General features: G+C 37.3%; 1 protein-coding gene across 9 annotated transcripts in view; it reads right to left on the bottom strand.

Annotated features, from left to right (window-relative positions):
* The window catches only part of LOC131431782 (uncharacterized), a 133,949-nt gene that overhangs the window by 48,515 nt on the left and 67,066 nt on the right, over window positions 1-18,368 (bottom strand). For all 9 annotated transcript variants that reach the window (XM_058597668.1, XM_058597669.1, XM_058597664.1 and 6 more), the window contains one exon: window positions 11,374-11,414. The gene's annotated coding sequence lies outside the window, so the exon portion shown is untranslated. The remainder of the gene's footprint in view (window positions 1-11,373; window positions 11,415-18,368) is intronic.

Here is an 18,368-nt window from a genome sequence, read left to right as displayed (position 1 = left end):
GGAGACCCATAGTGTTATATACCATTCGACTCAGTTCGACGAGATCGAAAAATGTCTGTGTGTGTATGTTTGTACACTATTCGAAGATATTTGAACGCGCTCAATTTTCTCAGGAATGTCTGAACCGATTTTAACAAACTTGGGCACGATTGAAAGCTACTGTCGGGCCATTGATCAAGTTCGAAGATCAAATAGCTGTGACTTTTGGTTCCGGAGATATGATTGTATAAGTGACGTAACCGACAAAACACGTTGATTTTTACCGCTCTTATATATAAGGGTGCCAATATTTTGGGATCACCTCTAATTTCGTAAAGCTCTAGTGCTCAAAAGTTTAAGCACCTCGAAAACTGTCTTCATGCAAAATTTGAGCTAAATCGGACATGCATAAGGGTTGCTGCCCAGTTCGGGTTTACATCTCATCCAAGTCAGTCGATAAAACAAAACCGCTTACGTTGGGACAGAAGAAACCAAGTACAGTATTGTGTAGTGAACAATAGACCTCGAAAATGAGTGAACCAAACGAACAAAAGCTACCGCCGGTACGAAAGAATACAATTATTGTTGACTTCAGGCAATGCAAATTTGACCTTCGATACGAGAACTTGAAGGTTTGCTTAAGGAGCAAATGCATCTTGACATTAAACGTGTGCATTTACTTCAATGCAATAAGACCAATAATGTTGTTTATATCCAGTTCTATAAAGAGTTGGATGCAATTCAATTCGCTAAAGACAATAATAATGTGCACTATGTGGAGCATGAAAATATCAAGTACAACATTCCAGTATATATGGAAGATAGTGCTATAGAAGTGCGTGTGCATTATCTACCCTCATGCGTCCCCGATCCTTATATTCGCGCAACTATGTCCCAATACGAGGAGATTCTCTCTATCGAAAAAGAAAAGTGGAAGAATTTTTTCTCCGGTATTATAAATGGCGTATGTTTGTTACGCATGCGCTTGAGGAGGCCTATACCTTCTTATGTGACATTCGGTCAGGATACAAGAATACCGTGCAAATCACTTGTTACCTATGACAATCAGATGGCCACATGTCAATATTGCCAAAAAGCTGTTCACTACGGTAAGCCATGTGATAAACCGGACAAGGAGACAACTATACCAAAGCACAACGGTGCTTCCTTCACATCAACCCCAAGCAACCCCAGTACACCTGTGACAGTCACCAACAACAGGGAAGTATCCCCTTCAACGAAACCATCCAACGTATCCCCTATAGAACAAAGTACACCAGCTGCAGTTAACAGCTTATCATCCAACCAACCAGCAACTGCAAACAATGTACAACAAGGCGCATCTACAGCAACCAGCAACGAAATCAACAACAATACCACAATGTGGCAATGGATGACGAGACGAACCACGAACGAAGTGCCCCTCAATCCTCGCAGGAAATAAATGGAAGCTCCTCTCCCCCTAGAAAAAGGGTGACAACGAGATCCAATACAAAAAAAAATATCTAAAAACTCAGCTAAATCGGCCACGTAAAGCTTGTACGCAAATAGGCCTGAAAAAAATATCTTTTAAATAAAAAAAAGGGGTGCTGCCCGGCGGTTAAGGTTTGAAAATTATCGATCTTGAAAAAGCACCATAGGGGGGAGAGTACATGAAATTTCGAAAATCGAACATTTTTTTGATGCCGAAACTCTTAAAACTGAATGAAACATCGAAATTTAGTGTCATCCCAAAAAAAAATTTTTTTGTTAAAATCAACTTTCTGGGACTTTTGATATTTTTTCTAAGTCCCAAAAAGTCGATTTAAAAAAAAAAAATTTTTTCGAGATGACACTAAATCTCGACGTTTCATGCAATTCTAAACCTTTTGGCATCAGAAAATTTTTTCGATTTCGAAAACTTTCCCCCTATGGTGATTTTTCAAGATATATGAAAATTCCACTAAGTGGACTGAGAAGGGTTTTTTTAGATTAGCATCACTGTTCTCACACAAATAGGCAACGCAAATGTCAAGCACTAGTTTGGAAAAATGAAGCTGACTGTGCGACATAAACACTGAAGCATGCTTTTGTGAACTACTCGAATCAATCTGAATCAATTGGTGTCAAAATTAGTATCCGAAATTATTTAATAAAAGTATGAAATATATTTTCATGAGACTGTTATGAAAGAAGAGAAAGGCAATATCACACCACTAGGTGGATTAAGCTCGTTTTTTTATTTAATTTAATTGGATTTGACGTAGAGTCATTATCTCAATTGGACTTGTATGTATGAACTTTGTTAAGTCGTGTTATTGTTAAAATATGTTATCTCAAATTTCCATGGTGACACAATCGGTAAAGCAGTTCAATGGATTGGAGAATGTTTGCAAGATCGAGTCTCGCCTCTTTTTTTGCAACTTCGCTGCTGTCAAGCGTACAATCGCATTTCATCGCTAATGCTACGATGCCAGAAATCTTTAAAAATCGTAACTGGTTGAAGTTCAAACATACAAATTTTAGTTAAAAGAGCTTTAATTTATCGATAATCGATCCAAGTTAATACTGCACAATCTAAAATTTGTTTCTAATATTCAAAAGAAAGCTCGTGCTAGGACATACATAGCTTCCGATGCTTAAACTTTGACTTGCCCGTTACTGTGCGCCGTTTCAATAGACTAGTTCAATAAACGAATGTAATAAAAAGTTTCTGGAATCCCTAGAAGTCGATGTGAACGCTTCTCGAATCAAGTGTCACTAACAATACGAAATTGACGCTCCTTTCTACACCTTCAACTAGGCGATTCATATCCTTGTCAACTTTGTCGGGTGACATTATCTCTTCTGATCACTGACGCGTGTTTACCAAAACAAAATAACCGGCCAAATCCGGCCGCCAGCTTGCACGTTGCATACCACTGCTTCTACTTATCAGTTAACCGTTGCTTGCTCTGGTAAACGTGCTGAGAACCCGATGACTTTGAGTCAAATAAACCGATAGCCTATACCGGTTCGTACCGAATTCTATCAGTATCGGCTTGTCGGTGCTTTCCAAGACATGCAAATGTTCATTGTGGTAGGTATGCAAACGAGTGGCTTATACCGAAGCCCAAAATCATAGTAGGCCGATTGGAGTGCCCTGAAATGCGATATTTTTATAATGAATAGGATAATAATAAAATTCCATTAAAGTGAGAAAGCAACACTATCACCAACGACAGTAATAGAACGACGCTATTAAATGAGTAAATATTAGGTGAAACATTGTACCACGGCAAGGACTTGAACCAGATTATGCAATCTCAAGCTCAAACATGACGCACAAGCTTGTAACAATATCGGAACGCAAAGTGCCCCAATTAGCGGTCCGATTGGTTAGCCGTAGCGGAAACTTGTTTGCAAATCGACTCTGTACGGCTGTGCGAAACTCAAATTCGGGTGACACCTAGACTGGAAATCGTCAGCAAAACGTCTCGTTCGAATCTATTTTTAAAAACTTGAGTAAGACATTGTTTCGGCAGTATGACTAAAATGTGGTTCATTGAACCGCAAATGAAAACGACTCAACGTAACGCATCATAATGGCCAAGGTGAAACGAAACCTCGTCAATCATCATCATTTGTGACCCGGGTCTTTCTGTGCTAATGTTATGAATTACCACCGACTGGCAGATAACGTACGGTTTGCTATGGTTGAGTGTGTCTTACGGGTATTTTTTTGGTGAGACGAAAGAGTGTAAAGTTGGGTGTGATTTATGCCCATCTTGAAAACTGAATTTCGTTTTTTGATAAATGTTATTTCTTAGTTGTATTAATAGATAACATCACAACTTAGATGGTGCTGCAAAATTATAAATTTAATTTTGTTAATTATGATTTCCCTGGGCATTAGCACAATTTTGAGACAGATTGAATGATGTGTTCGCGGTCTCAGGGCTTGTCTGTATCCTTACTCAATTGAGCAGGATGCACACGAATGGTTCTATGAGTAATGTCTGACAAGAAAAGGTAAAAATACACAGAGGGTGAACAATAAAATGTATATGTTGCTTTTTCTGAATATGCCAAAATTGACAGATATTGTCCATGTTAAACTAAGGATACTACGCTTTGATCTAACCATATTGTTTTTGTTTACTGTAGAAGCTGCAAACAACGTCGTTGTCTGCACACTTAGTAATTTGATTGCATGATAACTGTAGTTATCTCTTGGATTGCGTTGAAGAATACTAAGTACTTTTTCAGACATTTGTTACATCCATACTGATTTACAAATTTGTAACCTTCGCGTTTCAAAATGAAAACGCGCGAAGTCGAAAACAAAAACGCGCGAAATCCGCACGAAGTAGAAAACTAAAACGCGCGATATTTGAGCGAAGTGTTTACACCACTATTTTTGCGGTAAGCATCGCAGAACTAACAGTGAAAATTAAATTGCTTACAATTTTGTGGAAAATAAGTTCTAACAGCTTAGAGTCTTGGAAAATAGTAAAATCTATGTGCTCCTTGAAATTTAACTTGGAATCCAGAAGAACACCCAGGTCCTTAACAGACGATGCGCGTTCGAGAACAGTTTATGAAATATTATAGTCGAACTTGAATATAAACTTTTCGCGACAAAAAGAGATGACGCACCATTTAGAGGCATTTAAAACCATTTTGTTGAATTTACACAAAATAGTTAAATTATCTAACTGTTATTGTAGATACTCTGGTTCAGCTACAAATTTGATTACATAAAAAATTTGAAGGTCATCGACGAACGATAGTTTCATGCAGCTCCAATGTGACTTCCTTGAGGAACTCCAGAGGTTACAGTAAATGATGATGTTGTACATTATCTAATTTTCACTATCATTTCACGACCAGTTAGATATGATCGAAGCCATATGGTATCAACGAGTATCAAAGAGAAAAACTCATGTCTTTCTCGTGTTCGGACGACGGTTTTGATGCAGTGAACGACATTGCATTCTCAGTAAATTAATTATTTAATTAGTAAAGAACTTTTTAATACTTTTTCCATAGAAATTCTAGCTTAGGAAATTAAGAAATGGAAGTATGCAAAACTCACACAATATATCATATTCCGTTTCAGATATCAAGAAGTGTGAAGAAACACCATGTCATTTCATATCCACGTCATCCAGTTATGTTTCTGACATTACCAACCAACTTTTGTAAACTGGAAACACATTGGATTTCTTCCATATTTCAGGAAAAAATGCAGAACGCAAAGAGCAATTGAAAATGTTGGATAGTGGAACCAACAAACTTTTAGAATAATTTCTTATCACCACAAATGGAATCCTATGGGTCCAGCACTAGATGAACGTTTTAAGTTTTTCTTCTCCGCGTCTTTTCTTGTCCAACTTCGCTTCGTAAGCCTGTCGTGCAAATTATGCTTTGAGAATGAAATTTTTATCACAAACAAAATTTGTGATAATATTATCGAAGTGTTATAGTATTCCATTCATAAAGTTCTTTGCATTATTGAATGTGTTTTCACTGAGACGATATCTTCCATCAGACATCAACATCTTCGAATGCAAAAATCTTCTTTCGATTTCCGCATTAGAATGGGACAACGTAAGCACATATATCGGAGAGTTTTTGTAATTCCTGGTAACAGCTATGCTTGAATAGCGATATGTACAACTCCATATTGGAGAGTATTTTTGTCCACTGAAGAAAATATTTGCTAGAATCGCAAACTCGTAAACTTTGGTTTTATCAAGGTGGAAATTCACTATTCCGGTCAGCACGACCTGCTGGCTCGATTGCTAAAACGTTCGCCATTTTTAATTTTTTGAGGTTTCATCAAACTCACAAGGTTCAAAAATATGTAACGAACTTTTTTTTCTCGAACAAATGACATAAATCTGAAATAATGTTTCTTGCAATTCGCGCGAAATCCGCGCCATCGCATTAAAATCTACTCAGAAACCGCACGAAATCCGCGTAATCCGCGCGAACATAACAACCCTGCAACTAGTAGTAAAGCTAGTTCTAGCCCAACGAAATCGATCGTAGCACCATCTCTAGCCAACTCATCAGTTCATTCATTTTCACTAATATCAGATTGACCGGGTACCCATAGGAAGTAAGCAAAATTTGTAATGCTGTAAGTTAGTTTGAAAATAAAAATCAAAGCGTTTATTACATGGCGGCTGAAACGGGGCGATTGTACATCAAATTACTGTTACCCCTAATCGCGTATATTTTTTATTAGTATATACCAAGTAAATGAGACTTCTCTGATTTAATTTTACGGTAATAGACACCAGCTCCAGCACGATCATTCAACAGAAGAGAACCGTGTTCATCAAGTTGTCGTTCCAAATAACTAGACAGCCACTCCCCAGGTAACCAGTAAGCACTAATAATGGCATTCAAATAGCCTTTTATGAGCACCAAAAATGCTTATAGCTCTATATCTGCAATCTGAAAGCTCATCTGTTGTAAATCAATCATAATTCAGCTTTCAGAGTGCACACCAGTCATAAAAAGATTATATATGAATAGCCGTATATTTTGCCAAAATCCGCCTGAATTTCGTCTCAAGTGCGATTGAAATGCCAATTAGCGATTATTTACTGTCATAATGCGGCATTAGTATGTGTTTATTGGTTACCGGGGTCCTCACGAAAAGGATATAACACTAAATTAAGTTAAAGTTAGATCGAATACTTATCCCAAGTGATTGTAGCTAGTTGCATAGTCTATAGAATTACAGTTTCAAAACGTTTTAGCCATAAGACGGTATGAACAATATTGTTTTAGGAATACATGTAATATTTTAATGTAAAATAGTGCTTCTAAAGCAACAGTATGAATAGTCGTTGAGCGTTTGCCATTAGGACTTTCCTTTGGAGACGTTTCATTACATGAACTGTCGCAACATCCGCTTTTTGCCACTTATAAGGCATTCATATGATAAAATTGGTCTAACAATTATGTGGATCCAATGAATGATTCAAATGATCCTATGCATTGGTCAACAGCCACGCATACTCTCCTAATCCTGAAGTAAATATAAACAAGTCAAATCCAGTTTTGAATCAAGAATAAACCAGACGTATTTAACTTGATCCACTACAATAATCTTAGATCCGAAAAATTGCACCGAATCAATCGTCACTATTATACACGAAAGTGCCTAGTAATCGTTATTATTTGAAAAACTCTCTTGAACTGTCGACGGTTTTTGCACCATACATCTTGGAAAGCAAGTGTTACAAAGACAGTTGAGAACATCGCCTTCATCAGACAACTACTCACCTTATTCTTAGGTAATCGTCATGAAAATTCTTCGATTTCGAAGGTAGCTTATTAAATTTTATTTTTTCGTTTCGTCTTCGACTCATCAGTGCATAGGCAGTTTATTTTGAGTTGCTAACACTACTTGACGGTTCAATGTAAGCCGCTTAGCGAATGGAAAGTTGATGCTACTTGTAAAACTTATAATTATCTTTTCTTCTGTTGGTGCTCCAGGAAAGTGCAAAAAATGTTTTATAAATAGCGTTAACTTAACGATTCAAATTGAGCAGTTAGATGGCATTAGCAGATCAACATAGACTACTAATGCACTGACAAGTCGAAAGCGAAACGTAAAAACATGGCACCCATACGGTAGGCCCTTTATATGCTTTAAATATAAATAAGTTTGTCTCATCGACCTATGGGTTATTCGAACTGTTGACGAAGGACTGTACATCTTTTGTCAAAATCATTACTAAAACATGTTTTGAAAATTTAGGCTGCAGTTTTTCTGTTTTAAATAAAGACTTATTTGTATCTATGCAAAATATTTTTCCGAAAATATTTTCTTTTTTGAATTTCAGATGTCCTGAAAAGGACAGTTTAGTTTTTTTTTATGTCAGTGATCACGATCAACTGCATTTATCTCGAGTCGAGGCAGAAAAAACCTTCTCTACTCTCAGAATGCAAGTTGGTTCGATACCAATGCTTGTTTCGTGAAGGGGCTCTGTTTAAATGCGAACAAATACACACATTATATAATGAAATTCCTATGAAAACATTGATCTTATGTACACAAAACTGTCGTTCTTGTTAGTAGGAACCATGGTAATGACTTGAGAAACAAGGAAAATCGTATTATATAATTCCCGGCGAAAGACCACAACAGGTTAAAGTCGCGGTTAAATGAACGATAGCAATAATAATAATAATCAGTTAAACAGTTTCATCTACTTGAATCGATGCGTAGAAATATTTCCTAGCAGTAGGTATCAATATTAAAAATTCGATTAGATCACTATCGATAATTCTATTGCAAACATGCCCGCTCGAGGCATTCCACGTGGATATTAATCATTAATCAGGCCATTATTTTGTGCTATCTATTGAACTCGAAATAAAATCCAGTACAAGAAAGGAACCTGAAAAAATGAGCACGATAGCGTTTCACACGATTTTTCTGAATACGTGGAATCAGCCCACTGTGCACTGTCTGATGATTCCTAACTAGTTTTGATAAACACATCAATTTATGTATAGTAGTATTTCTGATTAAACTTTTTTCACATACCGAAATGAGACTAATTGCAGTTTATTAAAATTGATTGGTATTACTAAAAAAGCTCTAAAAAGTAGTTTACAAATAGATTCAATGACCGCACGAATCTTGTTATACCGTTTTACTCCAATTTATTCTTTACCTGAGTCTTTTGATAAATATTGATCTACAATCCAGAAGCAGATCCCTCACGTACTATCAATATCAGTGGCGTTTCGTGGGAATATTTACGGGTTGTGCACCGGTTATATCAGACATAACAGTCCGTAGTAAGTGAAAACTAAAGATAGAGGAATTGATATTCGCTTGTTTTTCAACTTCGTTTTCCCTAGCAATTTGAAGACTTTTAGGGACTCATTTTAAGTATGTGATTTATTTCAGAAATCTGTGAAAGTCTGTGTTATTTTTAAAATTGGTGCTTTTTTTTACAAAAAGCTTAATCTGTGAACCTTGCATCTCTAGAGACAACAATTTGTTTTCAACTGCCATAAGCATAAGCCACTGAAAAATCTTCTGAAAGTGTGCATCCAAGTTCTCACTGAGCCAAATGTTACAGAGAGAACAACAAATCGCAGAGCTGAGCTCTCTCTCGTCTTGATCTCATGTGCACGAAAAAGACACTAATACTGCTACAAGAGTTACTTGAAATTTTAGGTTGAATGTATATGAGATGTGTGTAAATACACGCAATCTCGGTGCAAAAGACAAAATGCTCGAGTTCAGAGCGCCACGTATTGGCTATGGCAATGAGATATGAGATTTTGATGAATTTGTGCATAGTATTGTGCTGCGGACAAAAACGCTCATTATTTCCTATTCGGTACCATCTGACCTGATTTTATCGAATAAATAGAGAATCTAAGTAAAAATAGAAAGCGAATGGGATGCAGTTCATTCCTTCCATTTGACCGGTTGTGCAGTGTACGAGGTGCACATAAGGACGAGACGCCACTGATCAATATTAGTCCATAATACGTAAAAAACTTCAGTGATCTAGGAATAAATAATGGGAATGACAGTACAAGCACGTTTAACCTAACCAACTTTACCCCAGTCTATTTAATAAGTCGTATCTGGATGAACTTTCTTTCGCATTCCGATGGAAGGTTGGGAGCGGTTGATGGAAATTGATATTACGTAGAAAACCCCAAAAAGTAGATTACAAATAGATTCAATGACCGCACGAATCATGTACCGTTTTACCCCAATTCATCCTTTAACTGAGCCTTATTATTTCGCTTCAGATTTGGCCGATAGAAAAGATAGCATAGCAGTTTTGTTTTATTCTTAGTCAAATTCAAACCGTTTCCCAAAACTGGAGTAAAATCTTAAGACTCAGTTAAATGATAAATTGGGGTAAAACGGTACAGCATAATTCGTGCGGTCATTGAATCTATTTGTAATCTTATTTTTAGGTCTTTCTTAGTAATATCAATCTATTTTAATCAACCGCAATTAGCCTGCTATTGGAATGCGAAAGAAAGTTTACCCAAATATGCAAATTATAAAATAAATTGGGGTAAAGAGGGTCAAACTGGCTAGTATTGTCATTCCCATTACGTGTGTTTGGATCAGTGGAGTTTTCTACGTAATATGGACCAATATTTATAGGTCATATTGAATCTGCTTCGGGACTGTAAATCTGAATTCAACATAAAATTATATTATAATTTTATTTGTGGTAAAATTGGGATAAAACGATGTGAGCAAAGTCGCGTTTTCGATCGTTTTTTTTTCCACTGAGTTAATGAAATAGAATCCGGTTTACTATACCGTTAGACCCAATTAACGATATGGCAATACATAATTATAACGAACATTGCCATTCGTGAAATGTTTAATAATGTGCTAAACTAAAAAGCTAATCAGTGGCAACACATCGAAACAGTGAAGGTGCGCATTCGTTGACCATGGTCAGTAAAGTTTAATGTATAATGTGTTAATTATTTGCTGTTAATTCTATTAGTCATTTCTTTCACCGGGTACGGCGAAATTTCTGCATTTCAACTGACAGTGATTACACTCTAATTTTTTCATTTTTTGGTAGTTGAATGCCGATTTAAGAATGAATATTGCAGTCAACATATTCTGGAATGATCATCAATCAAGCTCAATGGCGTCACTCACAATATTTTATTTTACTCGATAGCAGAAGCATTCGGTGAAAAAAATTGTGCTAATTCCAATTGCTCCGTTTAATTATTTTGAATCCCAAGTATCAAAAAATAAGCGTGCATGCAAATGCGAATGCATTCCATAAATTTTAAAAATTATCTTGTTCGGAGCTTCATACATGCATCAACACTTGTAACTTGTTTTCCGATATCATTAGCACGTGCTTCTGTTGGCACCAGTCACGGCCGTTCGCGTCCACATGCGAAAGTTTGTTCGATAACTACGAATGGCGTCAAAATAAAAAAGAACACCTATCACGGGGGAGGCGATAGGTAGTAACATAAACATCATCATCACCGTCGTCGTCATCATCATCATCATCATCATAAGGAAGGTACGAACAGATTCACTCACCCTTACCGTACGACGGTAGCAGACAAAAAGGTCGATTGTGAGTGCAAACGTCTGGTGAACTAACCGATTGACACCGCTTCTTCAAAGTAGTACCACTAATAGAAGAGGATTCTTTGCCCGGTTTCTTTTATTGTCGTTAATAAACAAGACTAGAAAGAGGACGGATATCAACGGTTGAATGCGATGCGTTTCCTGTTTGGCATTGATAACAATAGTTCATGACTAGGTGATGGGATAAATAACTTGTCAATCAACGAAACCACTCCAGTCGACCCAGGCTAGTAAACGACTCCTAGTGCATTGAAAAGGATTGGATAGCCAGAAACATTCTAGGAAATACTCACTACATCTTATTCCGTGCGATAGGTTGGTCTCGAAGTATTACCTGTAATTAGAAAAAAAGAAGATTTTAAATTGATAGGAATAAGGCGAAAAAGTCTATGACTAATTGAATAGAAGTACTGAGTAGGCGTTTCGTCCGAGTACAGCGGAACATACTCGATTTATTTAGGTTTCTGTGTTGGACATGCAGCATAGTTCAATTGGCAAGACGATTTCCCCGGATAAAAGAAAGCTACTGGTTTGAGTTCCGTCTTCGCGGTAGCTTTTTCGCCAATTTTCATTTCTACAGCTTCATTCGTCAATCTATTTCTTATCTACTTCTCTCATTAGATGTTCATAAAAACTCATCATATGATGTTTTTCTTGCAATGAACTTAATTCATGCTTAAACGTAGTATCCCGACAAAGATGATCAAACCTATTCATAATGGGAGCGAGTCATTTCACGGAAACTCCTTTAGCCGAATAGATCATTTCACCTAAAGTCGTTTCGTCGAAAGGTCGGAAGCGGCTGCCTTAGCATACAAAGCTGTAACCGCCTCGTTCGCCCGGTCTACTTAAAGCAAGATTTCTTTGCTTTGATTAAGTCCGAACGAGCGGAAGCGAGGTCAGACAGCACACCAACCAAAACGATGTGCCGAAGCCGCATTAGATATTTTTTCACCTATGCGAATGCTAATGAAGTCAATAAATTTTCTTGGGAACTCCGTTGTGAGGTTTATGAATCAATCTTTATACAGGAGTACAAGAATCAATATTTATTTAAAAAGTACAATTGTAGGTCAAAAACCGGGCGTTAACGCTATCATTTTTCATTTGTCATTATTTTAAATCAATTTTAATTACGATATTAAAACAGTTGCAGGATTCGGTGAAATTACCCTTTCGTCGAATTGGCTTTCGGTGAAATGGCATTTGCATTTGGCGAAGTGGCCCAATAGACGAAAAGACCCTTTCGGCGAAATGGCTTTTGGTAAAACGACTTTCGGCGAAATGATCCCGATCCATTCATAATGGCTGTTATGACACATAGAATGCAGTTGTCACGCCAGGAAATACAAACAGAATTGTATAGTTTGTTGATTAATATAACGCTGTGTAGAACAAAGGATTCATCATTAATTGACCTAGCATGCTTCTTAGCTTTACGAATTATATCGATGTTGATCAGGGAGTTGTTCAAGAGGTCATCGTATCTTTAAGGAGGATGCTTCGGAAGTAGGGCTTGATATGAATTTAACTTACACATCTATGGAGTACACTAGTTTAAAATGCGGTTACGTAAAACTTAATTCGTAGACACTGAAATTTTCTAGGTGGAGGAAAATTAACTTCTTTGATCTGCAAAATGCGAATTCGCAAAAAAATAGTCAAACTATATTTATATTTGTTTTGTCTTGATTATGTTACATGTTTGGCAACATTATGACTACGAGAAAGAAAAACGTTTTTTGATCTTGAAAAAAAAGTAATTATTATTTGATAGGAAAACGGCACAGGAAATAAAAAAAGGATGAATACGTTGGTGCTCGTGCTTCTTCAGATAACACAGTGAAATTTTGGTTTATAGAGTGGTTGCCGAAATTCTCCTACCGATGAAGTCTATATCGACAGACCCTCTCGTGTGTTTACACAAAACAAAGTCAAAAAATATATATTGAAAAACCGATCGGAAAGTGAAGGTGAGCAAGCTAGAAAATGCCATAAGCATTAGTACTGAGCGCACACACCAAATTTTCAGCCAAATTCGGCGTATAAAAAATTATCCTGCCGTTTGGTGCTGACTCAGAAACAAAAACGCGAGTGCACTTTGGAAGCGTATTTGGCCAAGCTGATGCGGAATCGGCCTGACTTTTGGGAACGATTTGTACAAACGCCCGAGAACAGAATGAGAGCCCGGGGAATGGATTGAAGCCGGTACGAGTACTCCAAATCCACTTAGGGAAGTCTAATGTCTAGACGAGTAGACACAAAAAGAGTAACAAACCTCTCCGGATCGGAATGAAGATAGGAGTTTTATAGGGAAGCAAATACAAAAGATGCTTCAGGTTTTCATTGCAACCATCCACAGTGCGACTTTCCAGCAATTTATAACCAAATATTTAACGGAATCGTTGTTCTGGTCAGATTTAGCTAGCTTAACATTACGGTAAAGACCAGTCGGCTTGGTATCAACAATGTCAGGTGTTTCCGATCGAAAGGTTTGATTTCCATTATTAATATAACATCGATAACATCCTATTGAGTTATACTGGACAAACACGAAAATAAACTAAATTAAATTAATCGAGAAATGTTGAATAAATTCAAGTGTTAGTCTAAGCGACTAACAGATAAGAAGAGCTGATAGAAAACTCCATACAAAGAATAATGAAAGTAGAAAAGTGCATTCAACAGCTTATTTATGAAGTTGAATCTGTCTAATTTAAATTGATATCATGATCAATAGTGCAAAAACATTTTTATGAAAAAAAAACTTACTTGAATTAAAAATATTATAATATGCTTTTATTCATTTATTTTAAAAAAACTTTTTTTAATTCCGGCTCATTCACTGGTAAGATAACGTGGCCGATTAAACATTATTTAAAAAAAGAAGAAGAGGTGCTTTGATTGCTATACGATGAATTAAGTTTGGACAATGGTTCACTTTTCACGCTTTCGTCCAGTGTTTTGACGTCGATGGTGTTATTGGAAACATGCTTGTGGGATTTTGCTACTATTGTTCCAGACCATGGACCCATTGTTAGCTGAAGCAGTGTTAAATTGTTTTTGAACTCTGCCTCCGATGTACCGGGGTTGGTTTGGGACCGCTCATGATGTTCTTGAATATAGCTATCTTTTCGCACGTTTGCCCACGACGCTTACCACAGTGAACGATTTGCTGATAGTATTGACACGTGGTTTGCTGGTTTTCGTAGGTGACCAGCGATTTAAATTCATTCAAAACACTGGAGAGAATTTCTTCGCATTGAGACAAGCCATTTCGAATGAATCCCTGTACAGGAGGAGATCTGGGAGGATATCATGTCCGATGACTACTGTTGCACTATTCATCACGTACACGGGTATATTGTACTTTAGGTTTTCATGCACTACATAGTGCAAGTAGTTGTTGTCTGCTGCGAATTGTATAGCCTCGATCTCAGAGGCATATTGAACGCATATTGCGCTATTATTTTTATTTAGTTGAATTTCAATCACCTTCTGTAGATCGAAGTGCAATAACGATGGTCGAATGAAATTTTTGCTCATTTCAAGATACGAGGGTTGCTACTTATGTATTTAGCCTAAAAATAATAACAACAGTATTATTGATCGGAAACGGTTTTATTGTTTTTTAAAACATTCCTCTAGATGTTCAATACACTTTTGCATACGCGTGAATCAATTTTTATAACATTTTTTCAACTCTTCTTGAGGTACCCCCAAAACATGGTTTTTGAACGCTTCAACAGCATTTTCAGGAATATTGAATCGCTCTTCACGCAGTTTATTCTTCACAGAAGGGAACAAATAAAAGTCTAAATAAATTTGAACTGTTCTGCACTGATGAGCCAAAGACGAAACGTAAAAATAATAAAAACGGTTATGTGCCCTAGCACAAAATTTGGCTAACCCCTAATGACCAAACCTGCATCGGCCATAAATAGTCGAAAACACGTTTTCGTTTGGCACGTCAGAAAAGACATTGCACTCCGTTGCAAAACAAAAAGTGTTCTGTAAATAGCAGAAACTTTACGTCTGCTTAGCTGTTCAAATTGAACTGCCGAGTTTGGCACTAAGCAGTTCAATTTGAACTGCTCTGCACTGATGAGTCCAAGACGAAACGTAAAAATAATAATAAATAAAAGTCGTTAGGCGCCAAGTCAGGACTATACGGCGGGTGGCCCATCAATTCGACGTTTTGGGAGCTCAAATATTCGGTTGTTTGAGCCGGTATGTGAGAGCTTACATTATCGTGATGAAGAATGGTTTTGCGTCTTGCGTTTGTTTTTCTTGTTTCACGAAAAACTTCTGGCATTTTCTGATGGTATACCAATCAGAATTGACGCTCTTACGATCCTCTAAAGCAACGGTAGCGATATGTCCGTTTATACCGAAAAAACAAGCCACCATTTTCCTTGAAGTGCTTCGAGTGCGAACAACTTTAGTTGAATTTGGTTTTTCTTGGAACACCCATACAGTCGACTGCTGTTTGGTTTCAGGCTCATATGAGTAAATCCATGTTTCGTCACCTGTGTAGATCACCAAATTTGAAGCAACACGATTTCTTTTTTTTAAATTGCTTTGTGCCAATCGACACGAATATTTTTTTGAGCGATTGTCAAATTATGTGGGATCCAACGTGAAGAATATATTTTTCACGACTGGCTGTTCATGCAAAATAACATACAAGCTTTTCATACTAACGCCCAAGGCTGCCTCTATTTCAGGGTACGTCACATGGCGATCTTCCATTATCAGATTTTTTACTGTATCGATATTTTCTGGCAAAACAACTGATTTGGACGACCTTCTTTGAATTCATCGGCAAGCGAAGTTGAACTGAATTCGTTTTACCATATTTTCCACAGTTGCATAAGATGGTGCTACACTTCCATAAGTCGAACTAAGTTGATTGAAGCTTTTTTCTTGATAATTCCATGACAAAAATCGTAATAAATCTTTTCACAAAAATGTTCACGACTCAATTCCATTTCTTTACTGAGTTAATGTACGTTAGAGAAAGCAGTGTTCAAGTCTTCTGCCAAATACTCAAAGGTGAAATAAAGATTAGAGAATTGTGCAGACGCTCAATAATCAACATGTAAAGAAAAATGCCCAAAGAAAGAATGCCCTGACATTTTTCCACACTGTGTCTTCGTCTTACATTCTCAAACACTATTTTGGACAATAAACTAGAGAGAATGCACCTCTTCCACTGCTCCGCGATCGGCGCCAATAATATCGATGCATAGACAACAAGCATGAAGATTTATTGATGAATGTTCTGGCGTTATGCATTCCGTATCTTCATGATACACCTTTAAACATTATGATGATCATGACTAGGACTGAAACATTGAAATGACGTTCATCAATCGTCTTACGAAACTTCCATGCTTACGTTCTGGTAAAGTTCTCATTTTTCGTCATATTACTCATTCTAACGTCAATGTATTTGCTTGCTCGGCTGTTACTAACTCATCATACTTTTAATAAACATCTCACTTGAACATTCTAAGTGTTATGACGTAGCAAAATTATAGTATAAACATTTTAAGTGTCTTAATTGACAGTACCCGGCAAACCGCACGAAAAAAAACTCTTAGGATAGTTCCACTGTGATGCGGAAAAAAAACCAAAAAGTGGAACAGACGCCCTTGTTATGATGATTCATCCGACCTTTGCGTGCGTCAATTTACAATTGATGTCGTTTAGGATCATTTTACCGAGACCGCCCCCTCTAAGGAAAACATTTCGAGGCTATGTTTTTTTTCGAAAGTTCATTACCGAATCATTTCCCGCAGTTTTTCTATTCCACTCACAGGCCACCCACGCCATTCATACAATAGACGGGAAATATTATTCAATAAAAACTAGTTTTCACCGCTGGTTACTTTTCTTGTATGTATGAATGTTACAAAAACTCAGCAGACTTTCGAGAAAAAATATTAATCCGTTTACAGGAGACTTTTCCAGCTTCTGGAATAGAGAATCACGAAGCATAATCTCTATTTTATCGAAACTGATTCAATCAAAGACTTCGCCGGTTGACATGAGAAAGATTTCCCATCACTGCTGCTCAGTTCAGGGAAACGGGTTTTTGTGAATGAATGAAGATTTTCACTTGGTTTTTCTCAATATTTTTTTCTACGAAGGCCCGTAACGGCGGTCGAACGCTTACAGATATACGTAAATAGCTGTTTTTGTTTTCACGTTTTATAATTAGCCCCCACCCTTCAACGTGCAGGCGGGGATTTGACCGAGGTGGGCGATTCGAGGTGCCTAAAAATAACCCTGACAGTGGCACACTACTTCCCTCATGGCCATGATAGGTAGGATGAGATCGCTAGAAGGTGAAATCGGCTCGTCACAGCACTTTCGGCTGATGGTGGTTTAGTCCGGGTGAGAATAAAAAGACAGAAACTAAATCACGCATATAGCGGAACCATAGATCAGAAATAGTTATTTCGAGGACGCTCACAAATCTACCCTTCGTGTTTAGATCCTGTCTTGGAATCATCTACTTGACGTTGTTCATTTTCGAATTGAAAATTATATAAACTATCTTTGAAGTCAGTGAAGGGAGCAGATTGCATGTTTTCAGCCGGATGTGTGTAGAAGAATGTAGGGTAACAACCAGTACATTCAGCCGTTGCGTTCTGTTGCAGTTTTAGGGTGAAACAAGGAGTGTTTTTACTGCTTTGCCGCGAACGAATGTTGGAACAAAAATAAACACGCCCCGCCAGTCAATGCTTCGAGAAACAGACTGACACCCCCACGGGAATGGCACCACCCGCATCGTTCTCTTTGTGTTCTTATAATAAATTACAAAATCCACACAGTTTTTCAACGATGACGACGACGACGACAAACGATTGACATATAACTGAACCGATGCTGCCGTCGATTGTTTTGCATATCCGGTGTGGTTCTTTGTAACAGTTGAATGAGTCGTTGCGTGCACCTTTACTGCGGCACGTTGGTGGCGAGCGTAGGATTGTTGGAAGCTACCGAGTAACACGTTGGTGGTACAATTTATCAGCATGATTCTGTTAGGTCAGACATCTGGAATACGTTCCAAACATTCCTTCAAAACAATGGTGTACAACGGAAAGAAAGACTACTCCGATGCAGAATTTTTCAGTAAAGTACATGTAGTAATGCATTTTTCCTGAGCGCGACGATGTCTTTGCTTAACGAGGTACTATTATAAGAAAATTTTTGTTTTCTAGTATCGTTACAATGTAAACGTACTTGACAGTTTTATGAAAAACAAACCATTGAATTA

The sequence above is a fragment of the Malaya genurostris genome, chromosome 2 (genome assembly GCF_030247185.1).
Source record: "Malaya genurostris strain Urasoe2022 chromosome 2, Malgen_1.1, whole genome shotgun sequence".
NCBI classification, from domain to species: Eukaryota; Metazoa; Arthropoda; class Insecta; order Diptera; family Culicidae; genus Malaya; species Malaya genurostris.
The sequence above is the reverse complement of the archived record's forward strand: the minus strand, read 5'-3'. Positions and strand labels throughout refer to the sequence as shown.